The sequence below is a fragment of the Eptesicus fuscus genome, chromosome 2 (assembly GCF_027574615.1).
Source record: "Eptesicus fuscus isolate TK198812 chromosome 2, DD_ASM_mEF_20220401, whole genome shotgun sequence".
Classification (NCBI taxonomy): domain Eukaryota; kingdom Metazoa; phylum Chordata; class Mammalia; order Chiroptera; family Vespertilionidae; genus Eptesicus; species Eptesicus fuscus.
Window position 1 is genome coordinate 70,141,522 of NC_072474.1, and position 21,462 is coordinate 70,162,983.

The following is a 21,462-nucleotide window of genomic DNA, read 5'->3' on the forward strand; positions in this document are numbered from 1 at the left end:
CAGTAGGGGGCGTGCAGGAGACAGCCGATCAATGATTTTCTTCATTGATGTTTCTATCTCTCTCTCCCTCTCCCTTCTTCACTGAAATCAACAATAATCTATTAAAATATTACCTTCCCACTAATTGCTCTCCCCTTCTATGTGGCTATCAGTAGAAACCAGCCTGGAGGCTCAGGAAGAGCATTTAGCGGGTCAGTCAAAGCAAGTCCAGCCAATTCATGGAACAATCTAATCTTGTCTCCTGCTTGCCTCAAACCTAGCCCTTAAAAAGTGACACTCTCTGGGGGACTGGCTCTATGGGAATTGGTCTGGACTGCTGAGGGCCCTGCTCCACATTGCCTGTGGGGATGCCTATGGTTTGTGTGGGGTGGGGAAGGCATGGTTGGTGAGTGGAAAGCTGGAGGAGCTTACGGATTGGCTTTTCTCTGCCCCAGGGTTGTGAGCTCTGTGTTTATGCCCAGGGATGCAAGGGCTATGGGCTTGCTGGCTGAGATGAATAAAAGTATGAGCACATTCCTTGCAGAGGAGGAAAGGCAGGAGGTCCAAGAATAAAAGCTGAGAGGAGGATCTGAGGTTTAGATATATTTTCTGAAACTGGAACTCTGGACTTCTGAATTTTAGCCTGGGGTCTTTAGGACCATATCATTTTACAAAATGTTCTTCATATTTTGTAAAGTTTAGAATTAGTTTTCTTTCTTCCTCCTTCCCTCCATTTATCCATGAAATTTAATTAATTAATTCATTCTTTCATTCAAGTATTTAATAAATGGCTTGTATGTGCTAGCACCCTGCTTGAATCTGGGCTTATGATTTCATTTTTACGTAAAACATCTTTTAATTGCCCCCCCCCCATTGCCCCTTGCCATTCGCTAACAAGCTTTCCCCAGTCATTTCTATCTCAGTGGATGGCACCCCCTTTCACTCTGTTGCTCAGTTAAAAACTGAGACATCACCCCTCATACCCTGCCTCAAATCCACCGGCAAGTCATGATGATTCTACCTTGAAAATATATCCTAATCCAACCACTTTTCAAACCTGTCCCATTATCTCAACACCACCTGAGCCACCAGTTACTCACTTAGACAATTGACATAGTCTCTTAATTGTCTAAGGTTCCAGGTTCCTCCTTTCAGTCTACTTCTCACACAGCAGCCAGTATGATCTTTCAAACCGGTAAATAAGATCATGTTCTTTAACTGATCAAAATCCTTCAAAAGCATTCTGTTGCAGTTAGAACAAAATCCCAAAGTTATAAAATCCCTATGACGTTCCATGTTAAAATATACATACCATAACATTTACCATTTTAACCATTTTCAAGTGTACAGTTCAGTGGCATAAGTATATTCACATTACTGTTCAACCATCCCCACCATCCATTCCTAGAACCTCTTCATCTTCCTTAATATGCTCTGTACCCATTAAACAAAACTTTCCATCCATTTCCTTCTCCATAGCTCCTGGAAACCACTATTCTACTTTCTGACCTCCACCACCACACTGTGCCCTGGCCTCACAAACTGTAGAACATACTGTAGCAGCTATCATTACAGAGTGAGCAAGGAGGAGCCCATGTGAGACTGGGCCACCGAAGAAGTTAATGTAATACCCCCTACATCTCCCAACCCAAGGTAGAGTCACTTTCCTTTGAAGAAAAGACTTGTATGCATGCATATAAACCTAACCAATGGACACAGACAACAGGGGGGTGAGGGCATGATGGGGGGATGGGGGGTAATGGGGGAATAAGGACACATATGTAACACTGTAATCAATAAAGAAATTTTAAAAAAGAGAGAAAAAAGAATAAAATCTAAAAAAAATAATTAGTTCTAATATTTCCTTGAGAAAATGGCAGAAGAAAATTAAAAATGAAGAAATTGAACCCATTCATCTCTAAATTAGAAGTGAATGAGCATTGTTCCAAAACAGAGAGACCTTGCCAGATATGGTGTGCACTGCCTGGGCAGTGATAGACCTGCATGCCTGAGACAGACTGACTCAAGGAAGGACATTTCTTAGACTTGGCCCAAATGTGGGTCAAGGGGAATGATGGCCAACAAAATCTGAAATTCCTCCCTGTAAGCTTACAAATGACAGTTTTTCCTGAAGTTTGGTCAGCTTTTATATTATAAGAATAGCTGACAGATTATTTGTTGTTCAGAAGAAAAGCAGATTTGTAGTTGTATAGAAAATGATTCATTTCCATGTATATTGTCCTTTGTGGGGGAGACCAATATCACAGTTTACGTCTCTTTGATATATGAAAGAGCCGTGCCTGGCTTGGTCCCTGGTTTCTTGCCTTGCTAGGAGAGAGGATTTGGGGGCTGATGGCTGAGACAGGTAGGTGAATTCTCCCAATGCTGAGATGAGTTACAGGACATTCTAGGGTAGTGAGTCTGTGTTTCGCACATGAGTTCCTGGCTCGACTGGTTGTCAGGAATATGAGTCTGTGACACAGATGCTGGTGGACAGTGAGTGCCCTGAACTGTCACCCTTTCCTGGGGGTTTCATGAGCAGCAACCTGGGTCAGCGCCAGAGTCCCAGGCAGCCTGATTACCTGTGTTGCTCTCATCTGTTCTCTCTCTCCCCACCCTCCACCCCCAACATGTCCTTTCCTGTCCTTGGCTTGTCAAGTACCTGAGAAAACATGTGACAGAGCTTTGGCAAATTCAGTGAAACTCGATCAAATCGCAGTCAAGGCCTCTCCTGTTGCTGCCAAGTCAGCCGAGTGTTGCCTATGGTCTCAGTGGATCATGCCAGGCCAGCCTGGCAGAGGCCCCAGGGTTGCGGAAGGTCCGCACGCTAAGTAATTACTAATGGTTACTCCACATAGCCACCCCACCCCCACCCCCATGAGCTTCTTGAAGGGCCCACTGGACCGTATCACCTTCTGGTGAGGGCTGAGGGGAGAAGAGGAGGCTGCACGGGCTTCTCCCTGCATTGAGGATAAAACTTCAAATCCTCACTGAGGCAGAGAAGGCTCTCTGTGATCCCACCCCAGTCTGCCTCTCCAGCCTTGCTCCCCACCAGATCCTCAAACACACCAGGCTCTTCACTTTATTCCTTCTGCTTAAACAACTCTCCCTCTTCTCTCTGCCTGAGTTATTCCTATTTATCCTTCCACTGTTAGCTTAAGGGCCTTTGCTGATTCTCTTGCTAAATCTGACCCTTCTGCCCTCAACTCCACATGTGCTCAAAGCACGTTCTGTAACTCCACAGCACTGAAATTGGCATGTAACTGTGTAATTCCCCCTGTAGACTGTGTGTGTGTGTGTGTGTGTATGAACTATGTGCTCTATACAGGGTGCTGTGCTGAGCACCTTACACGTATCATCTTATTTTAATTATTATTTTTTTTTATTATCTTCACCTGAGGATATTTTGTCCTTGATTTTCAGAGAGAGAAGAAGGTAGGGAAGAGGACAAGACAGACAGACAGATAGATAGATAGATAGATAGATAGATAGATAGACATTGATGTGAGAGAGATACATCAATTGGTTGCCTCTTGCATGGGCCCTGACCGGGGTGGGGATCGAACCTGCAACCGAGGTACATGCTCTTGACTGGGAATTGAAACCTCAACCCTTCTGTCCGCAGGCTGACACTCTAACCACTGAGCAAAACCAGCCAGGGCATGCATCATCTTATTTGATCATAATAACCATTATTATCTTGATTTCACAGATGATGAAACAGGCTCAGAAAAGTTAAGTAACTTCCTCAAGGTCACACAGCTACTATATGGCATAGCTGAACCTTGAACCTGAAACTGTCTGGCTCCAGGCTAAACTTTTAACCACTCTACTGTATTGTACTGGGAAATGCAAAGGTGTTTTTGAAGTATGGGCCCCAATTTTTTCTCCATTTCCCCTAATAAATTCTTTAGTATAGGCCACTAGAGTGATCTTTAAAAAACTTATCTGACCATATTAAATCCTTCAAACTCCCTTTAATCCTGTAACAGGCTCCCCATTGTCCTATGGATAAATCCTGAGCTCCCTGGCATAGCACATAGCACCTTTAATGATCCCCTGACCCCACCCCCTCATGAGCCCTACAATCTTAGGGATCGGAGTCACAGTGTGTTCCTGTCTGTCTATATTCTAATATACCCACCGTCTGCCTCCATGTCTTCGCACCTGCTGTTCTTGCCACCCTAACTCCTCTCTCGCCACCCAAATTATGAGAAATGTAGAGCCTTAATTCCTCTGTGGCCACACAGAGACCTTCTCCTTTGTGTGGCCACGGCATTTCATACAAACTTTAATTGTGGCACACATTATACTGAGCCATACTTTCCCTCCATGCTTATCTCCCATCTGGCTGGCAGCCCTAATAATAGGGACTGTGTGTTGTTTTTTGTGTCTTCATGCCTGGAACAGAGAAGGTACTCAATAAGTATTTATTGAGTAAAAACATGGATTTTCTGCCCTTTGGAAAACAGGAATGTTCTCTGGCTTATATGCGGGGCCAGGATAGCAGAAGTGCATCCTCCCTTTCTTTGTCGGTAAGTTCCATCAAAACCACCGGCTAATGAGATTTTGGATGGATCTCTAAACAGTCTTTTGCTATGTTTGCTTGCTCATTTCTACTTTGGAGACTTCAGGGATTTCTTCTCTGTGTGCATGACATAGACCAGAGTCACCAGCTCTTGAAATGCTGACTATCAATCAGTTGGCTCACACAGAGGCTAGACTTACTATCCCTGCATTGAATGAACTAAACTTCAGCATTGTGAGAGAGATAAGAGTAAAAAATAATCTTAAAATTATATATATATATATATATATATATATATATATATATATATATATGCTAGGTCTTAGTATTCTTTCAGTTGAGTGAAGACACTGTTTGGACCCCCCACACTTACACAAGCTCCTCATGTTGCTTTAGGTTGGGTTAGGGCTGCTGCTTAGGGCCCCAACACCCCAGAAGGTTCATCTAACATCTGCAAAAACATTACCAATCAATCTGGTCCAACCATATGGTATTTGAAAGCTATCATATGTCTAGACAGAATGTGTATGCCCCAAAGCCATCAAACTGTTTTTAAGAAGATACTTGTTTGGAGCAGAAAAGCCATGTTCTCCTGAGTATTTTGTTTATGGAAATGAGATAAAATTCTAGTTCAAAAAGAGGAAAAGTGCTCTGTGATCCAGCTGCCAAGTCAGAACCTGCAGACCTGGTGTATGACTCAGTTTCTCCATCCATAAAACAAGGACTAATGGTATCACCAGGCTCCTGTGGGTGCTGCAAATGCTGAGAGAAAAACATTTGTGAAGAACGGTGCACTTCCTGGGAAAAAAATATACCATTTTCTTTTTTTTTCTCTGGAAACAACATCTGTCTTTGTCAGTCAAATCCACACACCCCTGGCCCACCCCAACACATTATCATTAGCTTGGGAGGACTGTGTTACCCGGCCTCAGGAGGAGGCCGTGCTGAGCAAGGATGCCAACAGATGCCTGAAATTCTGAAGGTACCCTATTAGGGGTTCTCAGGGTGGGCAGTGGAGAGAAAGAGAAACCACATAGAGAGGTCTAGTACCTTCTCTTCAACTGCGTTGTGGATGAAGGTGGATATGGGTGAGTGCATTGGGTAGTGGAATGGGATGAGAAGACCGCACACCTCCTTCAGGTAGCAGGGCACTTCTGAATAACAAAGTCAGGATCTCAGATTCCCTTCCATGGGCCCAGTTCCAACATGTGTGGGGCCCAGTGCAAGAGAATGTCTAACTATGAAACTGTTATGAATCTAGATATGTCTGTGACCCAGCCTGTGCTCCATCCAGGGCATGCAGCCCACTCCCAGGGACCCCTTAAGATGGACAGAATCTGGGAACTCCCGGGGCAGTACAGGCCAAAGCTGGGCCTGAGTCCACCTGAACCCAGGATGGAGACTGACCTGGAACGTTTCCCTGGCAGCTTTGGTGGGCAGACTCCCCTTCCTAGGCCTCACTTTTCTGGCAGGATTTTCAGGCATTCCTAAGCAGGGGCGGGGGGCGGGGGAGGGGTGTGTGGGGACGGAGTGCAGGTAGCACCTTGGGTGATTTCTGGTGACCAACTTTAAACAAAGGCAACCATTCCTCTGGTGACCCAGAGCTGAGGCTGTGATTCTCTCTCCCCACACTCAGGTGTCACTGGCCACACCCTCTGCCCGGGAGCCCAATTCAGCTCCAGTGGACTCTCCTTTTTGTTCCCTGAGTTACTGAAATATCAAAAAATGTCTCATGGTGTTGAAAAGAAAAAACACACACAGTGTGCATGGGTGTTTGTAAAATGCAGTGGTCTCTTGCCTGGTTGAGGGGAGGAGGCATAGCCTTCTTCCACTCCACCTCCTATAGGTCCAAATCACACCATCAGGTCATTTCTTATACCCTGCAATCCCTGGGAACTATGAGAACTTAAGAAAGCCCATAATATTGGCCTGCTTTGATTCTGAACCTCTTACTTCAGAGGATCTTTTTCTAGAGTTGCCGAAATGGCAGAGGAAGACCTGGTATAATTGTACCACTGCTTTCTCAGCCTAAATGCACCTGCCCACTTCTTGTCCTACTGTGTCTCCAGCTCAGCTATGTGCCCTGTCCATGACTCCTTATTCTACAAAGAGCTGTAGATGTTTATGTGCCCAGCTCCACGGCAATCGGCCTCTGGAAGGACGTTCTTAGGGGCTCCCCAGGCTGATGCATCCTGGCATTCTTATTGAAGAATTAGTAGGCAGTTTGACTAATCACAGGATAATGCCCGTGAAATGCAATCAGATAAATGAAGCTGCTTGCTTCCTAGCATTTTAGTTAACACATTTCTAATGCCAAATTCTGGGTACTCTATAAGTATTAAGTCAACCTCCACAATCAACCTAGGATAATATTACTATATATAGTCCTCATTTTAAAAGTAAGCAAACTGAAGCAGAAAGAGGTTAAATAATTTATCAAGACATATAGGTAGGAAGTAGTATAGCTTAGATTCAAACTCATGAAAAGCAGTCTACTTTAATGACTTGCCTTCTTAATCATCTAGATATATCTGTAGAGCTGAGATTGATGGGATAAAAGCTAAGGGACTTCTGAAAAGATTTTACTTCTCTATTTGAGGAATATAGAAGTACCGTATTTTCTGGCATATAAGAAGACTTTTTAACCCAGGAAAATCTTCTATACACCCAGTCATCTTATACGCCGGAAAATACGGTAAGTGAAATTTTCTTGATGCCTACTCTTTCACCCTCCTCCCTGTCTTTAATGTAGATGTGATGTCTGGCACAGTGGCAGTCATATTGTGAAGCCAAGGATGAAAGTCAACCACTAAAGATCATGAAAGTAAAAAAAAGGAAAGAGCTTTCACCTCGATGATATTGTTGATTTTGCCAACCTACGCCTTAGATGCCTGTCTCAGACTTGCTGCTAAGTAAATAATAAATGCCGTTGGGGGTTAAGAAATGTTGGTCAGGTTTTCTTACAGTATAGATGATAGACCATGTAAAAGCTTATTATGTAGCACAAAGCAAGTGTTCAGTAAATATTAGGACATTATTTTAACCTCTAAGCCCCTTTAATCTGCTAATGATTTTCAAAAGGCACTTTTAGGCCCCATCAGGGCGAGACCATGGCACCACCTATGAGCCACAGGGATCGAGTGCCCCTGACATCCTTCATTCAGCAAAGCAACAGGCAGCTGGACCTATCCGTGTACCTGGAGGTATTCTCTAGGTTGATGCTTCTGAAAGCTGAGCTGCCTCACAAACCCACAGATTGCATCGGAAAGGAGGGGGAAAAAAGCAAGTTAAATAAGATTTTTAGTTTTCCACTTTATTTAAACATGGTTCAGGAACTTCTGGGACAGTTTTCACCACGAGTCTTGGTATGACATGCATGAGACTGAGTGGCTTCAGGAGGCTGAGGAAAGCAGAGGCAATAGCACCCAGCAACAATCAGGGACCTGTACTTGGTCATTATTATTTTTTTAATTTTTAAATATATTTTTATTGATTTCAGAGAGGAAGGGAGAGGAAGAGAGAGATAGAAACATCAATGATGAGAGAGAATCATTGATCGGCTGCACACCCCCTATTGTGGATCGAGTCCGCAACCCAGGCATGTGCCCTTGACTGGAGTCAAACCTGGGACCCTTCAGTTTGCAGGCTGATGCTCTATCCACTGAGCCAAACTGGTAGGGCTACCTTGTCATTATCAGACATGCTGGCCTGCTTTATCAGTGCTATGAGGTACAAGCAAGAACACACTCACTAGAATGGCATCCTACTATTATTTTTTAATTTTAAGCATCACTTAGCAGTTTACATTTAAAAAATTTGATTAGACTTTTGTTTGTTTAGGTCCAATTCAACCAATACATATTGAGTGCCAGCTATGACCAAGGCAGCCAGGTGTCTAAGTGATGGGCAGGAAGGCATACTGGGAGAGAAAGAAGTTTGTTTTGTATTTCATGTAGCCTTTTCATTGATGGTTGCAATTCCACTTCATTTTCCCCCTCCTTTATGGTGATGTTTAGTGTCTCTGTACTTGACCTTTCGGCTTAATGACCTCTGATATTGGCACAGTCATAGTTCCTCCTCTACCACCTTTTCTTTACACGGATTGTCTGTTGTGTCTAAGATGGTCTGAATGTTTGTGTGCCCTCTCCCCACCCAATTCATACATTGAAACCTAATCCCCAGTGTGATGGTATTTGAAGATAAGGCCTTTGGAGGTGATTAGGGCATGAAAGTAGAGCCCTTGTGAATGGGATTAGAGACTCCACCCAACTCCCTAGCAAACTTCCTCCTGGTGAGGGCACAGAGAGAGGCACTGGCCTTCAACAGAATGAGACCATGCTGGGGCCTTGATCTTGGACTTCCCAGCCTCCAGAACTGTGAGAAACAAATTTCTGTTGTTTATAAACCACCCAGTCTGTGGAACTTTGTTACAGCGGCCCAAACTAAGGCAGAAGGGGATAAACGAGTGGGTAAAGGGGATTGGTAGGCTATTAACTAACACACTAAAGTAAGGTAGCGATTGATTATAATTCCTGCTCTTTCGCTCTTTTTGTCCTCTATAGACACATAAATGAGCTTTATTCTTTATTCGAGTGTTCTAGGCTGGAAGAGCTGAGGCAGAATGTGGAACCCTGAAGTCTCTATCTGGTTTTGTGGGTATCGAGGCCATAATTTCTTGAACAGGCTGCTTCTCTCTCTGAGACCCAGCTTCCCTGGTTATTAACCCTTTTTCCCACAAGGGACCCTCAGTGCTGCGCTTGGCCTCTCTGCTGAGGGGCGTTATTTTCAGAACTAGGACTGGGTGGTGGATGGAGGCTGTAGATGGAGCTACATGCGGAGCAGGGACCCCAGGAGAGGACTTTGTGTTCTCTTTTCTCATGGAATGTGGTCCAAGTCCTGACATGTTGTCGAAGATAGGCAGACCATCCTATGGAAAAGGGAACCATGCACCATTCTCTCTCTGAACAAGAAGGAGGAGGCTGGAGAATGAATGGGAGCTCAGTCATTAGGAGGCTCCACTTTCGTGTGCAAGCTTGGAGCTCACACAAGGGTTTGAGGAACATAAGCTAAGTGGGGACAAATCTTATTTCCAGTTTACATGTTATTAGAGTAAACTTTAATTTCATGGAAGTGAATCCCTTCTGCAGAAATGTTCCCCATAATGGGTGAAATCAATATGAGGAACCATGCTTTATGTAAAAGATGTTGTGGGTAATGAATTTCAATCAAATACTTTACATGATGAGGGGAACTAGCTGTTTGGAGAAATTCCATAGTGAATCCTTATTTAATGCGATTAATTACCTCCTAATTTGTCACTTGTATAAGAAGCTTTCTGATTTTTAATTTGCTTACAAATCAGGACTCTTTCATGCTCTTGTTTCCTAACACATTCACTTACTCCAGAAAGAAGCTGCTTGCTCTTCTTACTCAAGGAGTTTGCATCTCGGCTTAAAATAACGTAAATCACTACTTGGCCTTCAGGGTTTCATTTGTTAACCAACCTCCAACTGCTGCTACTCTCAGTATCTCTTAATGCTTGCAACACGGCCACCTCTGCTAAGGCAAGTGTCAGCAACACCAACTGGGGAGGGACCACTGGCGCTGTTACTGGAGAACAGCACAATCTGATAAAAATCTTTGGGATCCATTAAAATGCAGCTCCACAGCCACTGCTGGCAGATGCTATTAAACACATCAATCTGGAAGGACTGAACCTGGCGACGCTAGCTAACTTGGGTGAATTACGGAGGCTGTGTAAAAATTGGCTCTGCTGGTAGCTCAACTTAAAGAATAATTTAGAATAGCTTTAGAAGTGTTGCTACTTAGAAAGAAATTATTCAAAAAGTAACTGTGCCCATTCTATACCTCATGGACCACTTCTTAAAAATGTTCCATGTTCTCTCTGGCAATGTTGGGATTAGACAGTGACACCCTAAAGGCACACATACTTAATTTGAGGCAACGGCAGCTTTACCTCATGGCTTTATTTTAAATTTGGTTCCAAGGTTTCTATATTCAGCCTTATGTCATCTCTAGTGTCCCAGTCTTCTTTCTCCAAATGCCTTTTGGGCTTTGCACTCAAAAGGTCAATAAGTCTTGCAACTGATTTGTCTTTCTCCATCAAGCCAGCTCCTCTGAGCTTCCCCTACTTCTGTCATCACCCTCTTCCTTATCCAAGGTTTTTGTTTTATTTTTAAAAAATAAAAATGCACAAAATTTAACTCAAAATGGAATAAAGATTTGAATATAAGACCCAAAACCACAGAATTTCTAGAAGAAAGCATAGGCACTAAGCTCCTGGACATTGGTCTTAGCAATGTGTTTGTGGATCTGACTCCAAATGCAAGGGAAACTATCATTAAAATAAAAAGGCAACTTACAGAATGAGAGAAGATATTTGCAAATCATACATCTCATAAGGGATTAATACAAAAAATATAAAGAATTCATACAGTTCAGCAACAACAACAAAACACAATTAAAAATGGGCAGAGGATCTAAATATATATTTTTCCAAAGAAGACATACAGATGGCCAACAGATACGTGAAAATATGCTCACCATCACTAATTATAAGGAAAATGAAAATCAAAACCACAATGAGATATCACCTCACACCTGTTAAATGGCTAGATCAAAATGACAAGAAATAATAAGTGTTAGTGAAGATGTGGAAAAGAGGGAACCATCATACTCTGTAGGCGGGACTGTAAATTGATGCAGCCACTATGGAAAACAGTATAGAGATTACTGAACAAATAAAAAATAGAACTACCTTATGACCCATCTATTCCATATCTGTGTATGCATCAGAAGAATACAAAAACACTCATTTGAAATGATTTATGCACTTCTATGTTCATTGCAGCATTATTTACAACACCTAATATATGGAAACAACGTAAGTGTCCATCAATGGATGAATGGTTAAAGAAGATGTAGTGTATGCTATATACAAAGAAATACTACTCAGTTATAAAAAAAATCAAACCTTGCCATTTGCAACAACATGGGTGGACCTTGAGGGGATAATGTTAAATGAAATAAACCAGAAAGAGAAAGAAAAATACCATATGATTTCACACATATGTAGGATCTAAAACAAACAAACAAAAAACAAAAAACCAAACAGATCATAGATACAGAGAATATATAGGTGGCTACTAGAGGGGAAAGGGGTTGGGAGTGGGCAAAAGGGGGCAGGAGAGTCAATTGTATGGTGATGGATATAGTAACTAGAATTTTGGGGGTGATCACTTTGCAGTATATACAGACATCGAATTATAATGTTGTAAACCTGAAACTTACATAATAATAAAAATAAAATTGTATATATTTAAGGTATAGAATATATGATTTGATATATATATATAGTGACATAATTACTATAGTCAAGCTAATTAACATAGCATCTCCTCCCATATTTACCATTTGTTTTTTGTGATGAGAGTTTCTAAAATCTACTCTTACTCTTAGCAAATTTTCAGCATACAATATAGTATTATAAACTATACATCCTTGCTGTACATTAGGCCTGTAGAACTTATTCATTCTACATAACTACACTTTTTTACCCTTTGACCAACATCTTCTCATTTCCCCTACCCTTCACTTCTAGTAACCACCATTCTCTCTGCTTCTATGTAGTCTACTTTTTTAGATTCCATATATCAGTGAGATCATGTTTTTTTTTATTTTATTTCTATTTTCTGGCTTATTTTACTTAGCACACTGTCCTCCAGGTTCATCTATGTTGTTGCAAATGTCAGGGTTTCTTTCTTTTTTTTTTTTTCTTTAAGGCTAAAAATTTCTTTATCAATTCAACCAAAGTCACACAGCTTGCAAGAAGCAAAGCTGGGGTTTGAACCCAGATGTGCCTGACTATTTCACTAGTCCTTCAGGTCTTTTGCAAGGAGGATCTTATTCCTGTTAATATGGAGGCTGCCAAGGCAAACACTTGGCAGTGAAACATTAAGCTGCTCATGAACACACAAAGGCATAGACACACATGAGAACACACAGATGCACACACACACCCTTCAAAATGATCCATCAGAGAGGAAGAACTTCTGCTTGCCCAGTCAAACATAGACGTTCCCCATAAAGCTTGCCAGAAGGAAATGGGTGGGTCATTCTTCAGGCCTTAGTACAGATGCCCACATGTCCTATGGCAGGAGCTATGTGACAGCCAGACTACGGACACACCTTCTCTCTAGCTCTGAGGCTGCTTTTTAGCATGACAGACTCACATCTCACCCTAAAAGCACTTATCAATTGTTTGTCTCTGCGGATTGAAGCAGAAGCACTGGGCTGGGTATGGCTATGGGGCTGTAATTGCATTCACAAGTCTTCATCCAGAAAATCCACCTTTCACTAAGTCCTTATCAAATAATGATATATGGGAAAGCCAAAATTATTCTTTGCAAGATCAGAAATAGCATTTCTATGTGCTGCGTAATTGAATCAAGACCATTTCAGCTTAGGCTTCTCTCTCTGAAATCCATCCTTTCATTCGCGACCTAAGCATGCAACAGCAAAAAATATGAGAAAACTTTCTGAACCATAGAGAAAATTAATTCTCCTTTCTATGTATAATGATAATTTTGACAATAACTACTGATTATTTTTGGTAATAAAATTGATGGTAATTAAATTAATTACTTGGTAATAATTTTGATTTATGTTTTACTGTTACAAAGCCACCACCAGTCTAGGTAAGCAATACTAAGAAAAAAGGAAAGCAAAATTCCCTTTTACAAAAAGTGGTCGATTCTCCAGAAATTAGCAACTCTGAATCTCCAACCTCCCAAATGAGCTGCTATTCCATTGTTTCAGCTGCACATGGGGCATTTCTTCTTGGAAGGAAGGCATTGTATCACCATATTCATTAGGTCCCAATCTAAACTGAGCAATTCCAAAACAGTTCTCCAAAACACTCCCTTAGTGCTGCCGATGGCACCAGTTAGGTTTAATGTATTAGAAGAAGGTTTGATTTCTTTCTCACTTGTGTTTCCTATGCCCTGTCAAAATCAATGCTAGTTTATCCTTCAATTAAAAAAAAAATTAGAGCCCACTATGTAGTAGATACTCTGCTAAGTTTTGGTACAAAATAATGAACACGGTCATTGTCCTCACAGAGCTTAAAATTCAGTGGACTGAGCTGCTGATTAAGCATGAGGTTAGGACGCTGTATAATTAGTGATAGCAATGGGTACTGTTCAAGCACATTGAAGGGCCTAAGGCACGTGTGGTTCAGGGTGTTCCCGCAGATGTTCTGAGGGAAGTGACATCTCAGATTGGATGTGAAGGATGAGAAGAAGTTGGTTGGGAAAGAACAGGGAGGGTGGGAAGTCCGGAGCCTGAAAAGCTGCTCGAGGCTGTTTCAGAGAAGAGAAGCCACTGTCCTGGTTGAAGGTAGTGGCTGTGGATATGAGAAAAGTGAGTGTATCCAAGACCTCTCTTGAACTGGGCTCCTTTAATGTCTCTCTCAGTACCTATCATGGGCCTGCACACAGTGGATACATGTGGGTGTGCATAGCATACATGGAATTCAGGGCCAGCGTGCACTGTTCAAACCCTGACTCGGCTCCTCATTAGCTCTGTGACCAGGAGTAAATTACTTAATCTCTTGGTGCCTTAGTTTTCTCAAATGTTAAATAGGGATAACAATAGCATACTAGTATACCCCATAGTAGATACACAGTAAATGCATAGCTAATATATGTAAGCACTGAGAACAGTGCCAGGCACATAAAAAGCACTCAGTAAATACCAATGATTATTACTAAATGTGTTTGGCATTGCATTGCCATTTTCTTTACTCACAGTCTCATCACACCTTCCTCGTCAATCCTATGATGGCATCTTTAACAGCCTTCCCACCTTATTATTTCCTTGCCTAATCCTACTCTGTGCATGACTTCTAGATTAACCTTGAAGACATCTTTCATGATGTCACTCCCCTTTTCCAGATTTCACATGCCTCCCAATTAAGTCCAAAATCCTTAATCTAACAACTATAACCCTTCCTTAACCTGGTCTTGTTTACTCTTCTCTAAGCTCATTTCCATTATACTTATACCCCAGAGAATGCCCTTTTGGTTTACAAGAATTTAAATTTGCAAGGAGTTTCATGTAATATCTACTTTGGCTTATGCTGATGCATTTATTCACATTTATGAGAACTGTTTTGGAAGGTGTGTGTCTCCCAAGAAGCTGAATGCCAGGAAGAGCCCCTATGAGGTCATCTTCCCAGTGGTGAAGTATTCCCAGTATTTTTGGTCTGCAAGTCTATAATGTGACAATCTTATGCACCATTTGCTTTGCTTGTATTGATTTAGTTTGTCTTTTGTGGGCTGAAAAAGGAAAGGACAGTAAAGGTTTAAATGTATGTTACTCAATAGCCATAAATGAGCTGAACAAAGGCATTTAGCTTTATCCCAGAGTAATTACTGAAGGGAAATTGTCTTGGAGGCCACCCCTTGACATCTAATATTATTCACTGAGGTGATAGTGTCCATTGGAAAGGGGATTGGGGTGTTTTGGTATAAGTGGCTTAATTCCAGTGCTCAATAAGCATCACCATCTCTTGAAATTAATAGTAATTGTGTTTTAGATTTATAGAAATTTGCCTTATGGAGGTTTTCAGGAAGACATTACCCTTAAAAGACTGAGGAAGTCTGTGTTAAATGCTGGGTATCAGCTTATTTTTCTCCTCCACACACCATATCAATTCCTGCTTCTTGGTCTTGCTGATACTCTGTCCACTTCTAGCATTTGCCAAAGCCCAACTCTATTGCTAGGGCTTCTGTCCTCTGTGAAGTCTTTTATAATAATTACAGCCCACATTGACATTTCCCTTTTTTAACCTTCTATTGTCTGCTCCTTATTCTTTTATTTGTATCTTTTTCTGACTTTAAAAATAGGTACAATCAACAGCACATATTTAAAGTATACAAAACTAATGTGATTTGACATATACACACACCTATGAAACCATCACCACAATTAAGAGAGTGAACATATCCATAATCCCCCAAAGTTTCCTTGTTACCCCTTCATTATCCCACCCTTCCTTACACCCAGCCCTATTCACAGACAACCACTCATCTGCTTTGTCACCAAAAATAAAAAATTGTCATTCATTTCTACTCTTCATTAGATATAAAATTATTTTTATCTTAAACACTCAATTATCTTGTAACGATACGTAAAAAGTAAGGGACAAAGTATTTTATATTTATCCCCACATACATTCCATTCCCCTTCTCCTTGTTTATCAGTTATATATTGCTGCATAACAAATCACCCCAGAACTGAAACAGTTTAAAACAACATGTATTATTCCACAGTTTCAGTGGGTTGGCAGTGAAGTGTCTTCCCTTTGCTTCCATGATAGTGCATCCTTTTGAACCTTCTCTTATCCCGGTCTCCTCCATTTTTAGTTCTTCTTCCCAGTCTATAAATATAGGAGCTCTTCACAATATCACCTAATCTAATGGCTTCAGCTGTTATCTTTGTCAAATACTTAGTGGCAAATTGACAGCACCAGAGGGCCTCAAAATGGAATTTATGTGCCAAATATTTTAAAGGCGAACAGAGGTGAAAAACTGCCATCTGGCAAAAATTAGTCTGATTATCCTGATTACTATACTTGATTGACAACCATTATTTTGGCTATCTCTCTATCTTCTGATCCTAAGCTCCCTCTCTCTGCTGTGATTTTCATTGTCTTCTCAACTCAGCTGGTAACAACTTATGATTGTCCAAGACTTTCGTTGGATGGTCTTATGTCCCTATCCCTTGGATCACAGAGCCCGAGGTCCACTTACTGTTTCTGCTGCTGTTCCTACATATCTAAGTTTCTTCTCTGGCTAGATCTGTGTTGGGCTGAGGTCAACAGTATTCTGGAGGAACTCACTAAACCCTATTTATATTGTAGTTGCAAAATTATTTCTCCTTCCAGTTGGAAAAATGGTTTTATAGATAAAGATATCAATAAAAGTGAAAGGCAGTTCCTTCAGGACCAATGGCTGTGGCTCCCAGGTCTTGCTAGCTTGAATTAAAAACCTTGTCAATGGATGTGCTATTAATTTTCATGCAGATACTCTGCTCTTACCTCAAGTCCAATATATTCACCTTCTCACTTTCCATGCCAATCAGATCCTTCCCCTGTGGGCCCCTATTTTCACTAGTGGTGGCATCAATCTCCTGATTAGATAAGTTTAAAGCTCCAGAGTCATCTCCAAAGCTTTGACTTCTTACTATTTTCACCTGATCAACAGTTTTACATTTATGATGCTTCCTATATGTCAATGAATTCTGACACTCCAGTGGTTCTCATTCATTTTCCCCCTCTAGCTTCCCATTATCACTCTTTTGCTGAAAGGCCACATCCCTGATCTCCTTGCCTCTTGCATACCAATCCATCCCACACAGTATTTCCAGGTAAAACTCCCTCAAGGATGGCCTGCTTATATGAATTCCCTCTTCCAAAGTTTCAGTAGCTCCCCACTGTCTACAAAACTCAATCCAAGCCAAACCTCCAACACTGAAGGCCCTTTCTTTAGTGATTTTGGCTTCTGCTACCTTTGTAATCTTAGCCATCTTACCTCACCCCACACCTGTCATCTCTAGCCAAACTGAATGTCTAGCTTCTCCTGGAATTCTCTCAGGCCCATTTACGCCTGTTTACACCTATGAATCTGATCTGTAAGGTCCAGTACATATGCCAACTCCTTCATGTCATTTTCTCAAAGTTTCCAGCCAGAAGCAATAGCCATATGCTTATGCTTAGAACAGTGCCTGGCAGACAAGAAGTATTTATTTGATGAATGAATGACTCTTTCTCTTTTATACTTTCATAACATTTGGTATGTGTTCAATAGTACTTTTGTCATCCTGCCTTGGTGCACCAATTAGTTAATTAATTCAACAAGTAGTGACTGAGTACCCATGATGTGCAAAGGTTCCATGCTACTGAGTTAACTGAATAGTGGTCATCTCTCCCATGGCAGTGTAAATGTGTCCACTGCATACATGGCTGTTTCCTCCCACAGTGAAGTTTCCAAGGGAACAGACCACATCTTATCCCTTCTGGCTTCACTCATGGAGCCTAGCATAGGGCCTTGTACGGCACCCAGTAAATGCTGAATTGAATAGAAATGGATTATTTTAGGAATTAATGAAATAAACGCAGTTCAGACAAGAGTCAAGATCCTGACAATCTGTTTCTGTCTCAAACAATTGAAAGGACAAAGATCTTTAATATCCCTGGAGGAGGCAGGTGCTCACTTGCTTCTTCATATCTGACTGAAATCCCTTTTCAAAACAGAACAGAACTCTCTTCTTATCGATCAACCACAAGAGAACACCAAAAACGACACAAAATCTGTCAAGTTTTGTTTCTTCAAAAAGTAATCAACCTAAGTGAGCAGCAGACTTTAAAACTGCACAATTTTATCTCCTGACCTTGACATAACCTGGCTTAAATAACACCTCAAATATTTTATTTTTTAATGTATGAAATGAATATTTGATGTAGCTATTATTTTAAATTTAAAAGAGGTTTCTACAAATAATTTTACTTCATGATCTTCTTATATACCACTTAAAATAAGATTCAATTTACACACATCTTCCCTTAATATAATTACTGTCTATAAATAGGACTACTAGAACATTCACTCTCTCATTTATAATTATGAATATTTATAGTAGACACAAAAGTGTTACGGAAATTCTGTGTCACTTCAGAGGAATGGGCCCCTGTCGTCACACCCAAACATTGTGGTCCTGCCCTCTAACCACAGCTGACTGGGGCAGACACTTGACCCATTGACCTCAAAGCTGGCCCAATCAGATACCTTCCTCCAGGAAATTGTGTTTGGGACTGAGACACCAGGTAGAATTAATGGTTCCACTGGGAGGGCATCTTCCCATGTGCGTAAAAAAGGAGGGTAAGCCAGTTTCAAGATGAAAGGGAACAGGAATAAAGCAAACATGAGAGAGAAGCACAAATACCACTGAGAATTTAGCATGTGTGTCAGGTACTATCTCCTTTAATTCTCTTAGGATGCAACTAAACTCAAGTGTATACAGTCAAGAGGCAAAGAGAGATTAATGGACGAGGCAGAGCAGGGATGTGAACCCAGCAGTCTGAGTCCAGAGCCCAGCTTGTTGGTGTTTTTATTTTACCCTGGAACAGCAGAGCAGGGTGGGGGACCTTGGACTCAGGGAGCTGAGCACTAGCTTCCTTATCAAGCGATTTCCTCATCTTGCCTGAGGCTTGTCTGAACTTTATGTCTTTGGATATTATAAGGAAGACCAATTTTTTTCCTTAAATTCTCCCCCTTTGCAAAAATTTCAGAACTGTAGCCCCAAAGTCACATACAACAGCCCTGGCCCCTTCATTTACACCCCCTGGTCAGACCCAGCTTCATCATCCAAGTTCAGGTGCATATGCTCCCATTCCCACTCCCACAACCTCCTCTGATGTTAGTGCTAGTTTTACACATGGGCACACACGCACAGCATGCATTTGCACCTGCCTCTACACTGTACATACAAATCGGTTACTTGTTTGTGGAAACGTAGAGAGAGAAGCGCAAAGGGTTTGGAAGAAGATGCCTGGGACTTTGTTTAATTGATGGGCCTGGTTAAATTATGAGGAAATATTTTGTTGTGAGTTGCTGTTCATAACATCTGCAATTAATGCTTTTAGTGTAATTAGGCAGTTCGAACATTAGCTGGAGAAGGGTAATTAAATCTATATTTTGCCTTTCTAACTGCAAAGGGAAACTTTCAAAACAACTGGGAAAGGCAAAACCTAGCCAAATCCATTTTTTACCAGGGAAGTTTTTGGCAAACTTCTGCTGGTATCTAGACATATGTAAATCTTCAAATGGATTATCATGACAGGCTCTATGCGTTGTAAAAATGCCATCTCTTTAGCATTATTGTTATTCAAGGGAGAAGGCAAAACAATGAATTATTTTTATCAGTATATAATTTAAGTCTAGTACTTGTGGTTCTTGGCTTCTTGCTGTATGAAATGAGGCAATTGTATGTTGTTTTGGCTCTGATTTTAGACTGCTCAGGGTTAAATCACTGCTGACCACCTAGGTGCCATGCAACCTTGGGTGAGGTACTTTTGACTTTGGGCAAGCTACTTCGTTACTTTCCTTCCTTTGAGCCTCTGTTTCTTCATCTGTAAAATGGGACAGTAGTCATCTCTACGTCACAGGGTTGTGGTGAGGATGAAGGGGACAATTCATTGTTGGGAAAGGCAGTCTGCCATAGGTCCAAGCACCTGCACAGTTCCATGCTGAGTGTGCCAAACTGCAAGCCTTAAGGATCCTCTGACACTGAGCCATTTCTGTAGTCACGCAGAGGAATAAGTAGGTCAACGTGACACAGAGAGACTACCACCTGACTACTGACTCCCAGGGGGAGCCTGGCTTGCTCACTACTTGCCATAAAAGGTGCTGAGCCCATGATCCTGGATTCCTCAGCTGCAGCACAAGTGCCTACACAGGCGTCATCTGGTCCTATCGTGTCCTGTGGGATTTGGTGGCCGAGGGGCCGGCCCTGCCATGTGATGCTCTGGCTGTGCTGTAAATAAAAGTCATCTTGCTCTTATCTTTTGAGTCTCATTGTCTCCTTTCAGTAACTATGGAGTTTTGGCCAGCCAGTCTTCTTGCTGCTTACTCGGGTCTTTTGGATGTTTTCTGGAGTTTTTTTTCCTCTTGCCATCCTTTACAACAGGAGTTGGCAAACTTTGTCTGCAGGGAACCTGATAGTAGTTTAGGCTTTAGTCATATTAGTCTTTTTGTGTGTTTTTTTTTTTCTTTAACATCCTTTGAAAAATATAAAAACCATTTTAATTCACAAGTTGAACAAAAATTGGTTGAGGGCTGGATAGGACCCCACTCTTACACGGCTGGGGTTCTTCCCTGATAACCACATAAAGCACTTAGAACACTATGTACCAGGTTAGTGAACATTCAGAAAACATGAGCTATTCTCGCACTTCATGATTTTTGTTTTGTTATTCTCTAAACCTAAGGAAACCCTGTTAGTACTCAAAATAATGCTCCTAAATAGCGGAGAACTTTCTGGTATACATATAATGCACAGTGACTCCTTGTTTCTACTCCTACAAGCGAGCTCTGCTTATTTGGTGGCAGGGCAATTCATCCAGTTTCAGAGATGGTAAATGTAAAGATGTAATCGTGGTGTCTGGGCACTGATGAGCTGTAGTGAGCAATTGCCCCGGACACTCAGTCCTTAGGTCTCTTCTTAGTCTCCACAAATGTAGCTTCATTTCACAGATCAGAAGCCTAGAGTCCAGAGGTGGGTGACTTACTCAAAGTCCCTGAGCTTCGGAGGAGCTGAGGCAGGAAAGGAGACCCGTGACTCCTACAAGGTGGCTCCAACAACTCCATGTGGCCTCTCCCTTCAAGGTATTGATCGCTAGCTCTGGGAAACAGAACTAAATTTGTCTGTGGAACATTTGCTCCTGATTAGGTTGTGCTTGTGATAATATAAGAATTGAATAGCTGCCTTGAACACAGATAGACAGGTTGGGAGCAATCTGGGTAGAAGTTTGCCAGTGGGAGAGACGGTGCCTCTGGATTTAAAATGTGCTCAGGGAAATCTATAACCTAGGAAATCCACATGCCTGGCAACAAAAGGCCTACTTATGGCAGGGAGATGTGATGTTTTACTCCATCGAGACAGCCTGTGGGCTGTACAAAGCCTGTGAAATCATTTGGTCTGGCCCTGCCAAGGCATTAGGGGTGAGTTAATTAAATGTTTGACCAAATACAGCAGGCTAATATTTAAACTGATAATTTTGTATGGCCTGAGAAGGATATTATAAATATCCAAATGGCCCTGGGCAAAAAAAAAAAAAAAAAAAGTCCCCCTTCCCCTCCCCAATCTAGATTTAC

At 41.6% G+C, this 21,462-nt stretch overlaps 1 protein-coding gene across 1 annotated transcript in view; it reads right to left on the reverse strand.

Moving 5' to 3' along the window:
• PARM1 (prostate androgen-regulated mucin-like protein 1) overlaps positions 1-21,462 on the reverse strand; it is a 95,087-nt gene that overhangs the window by 38,290 nt on the left and 35,335 nt on the right. The gene's annotated exons all lie outside the window — the stretch shown is intronic.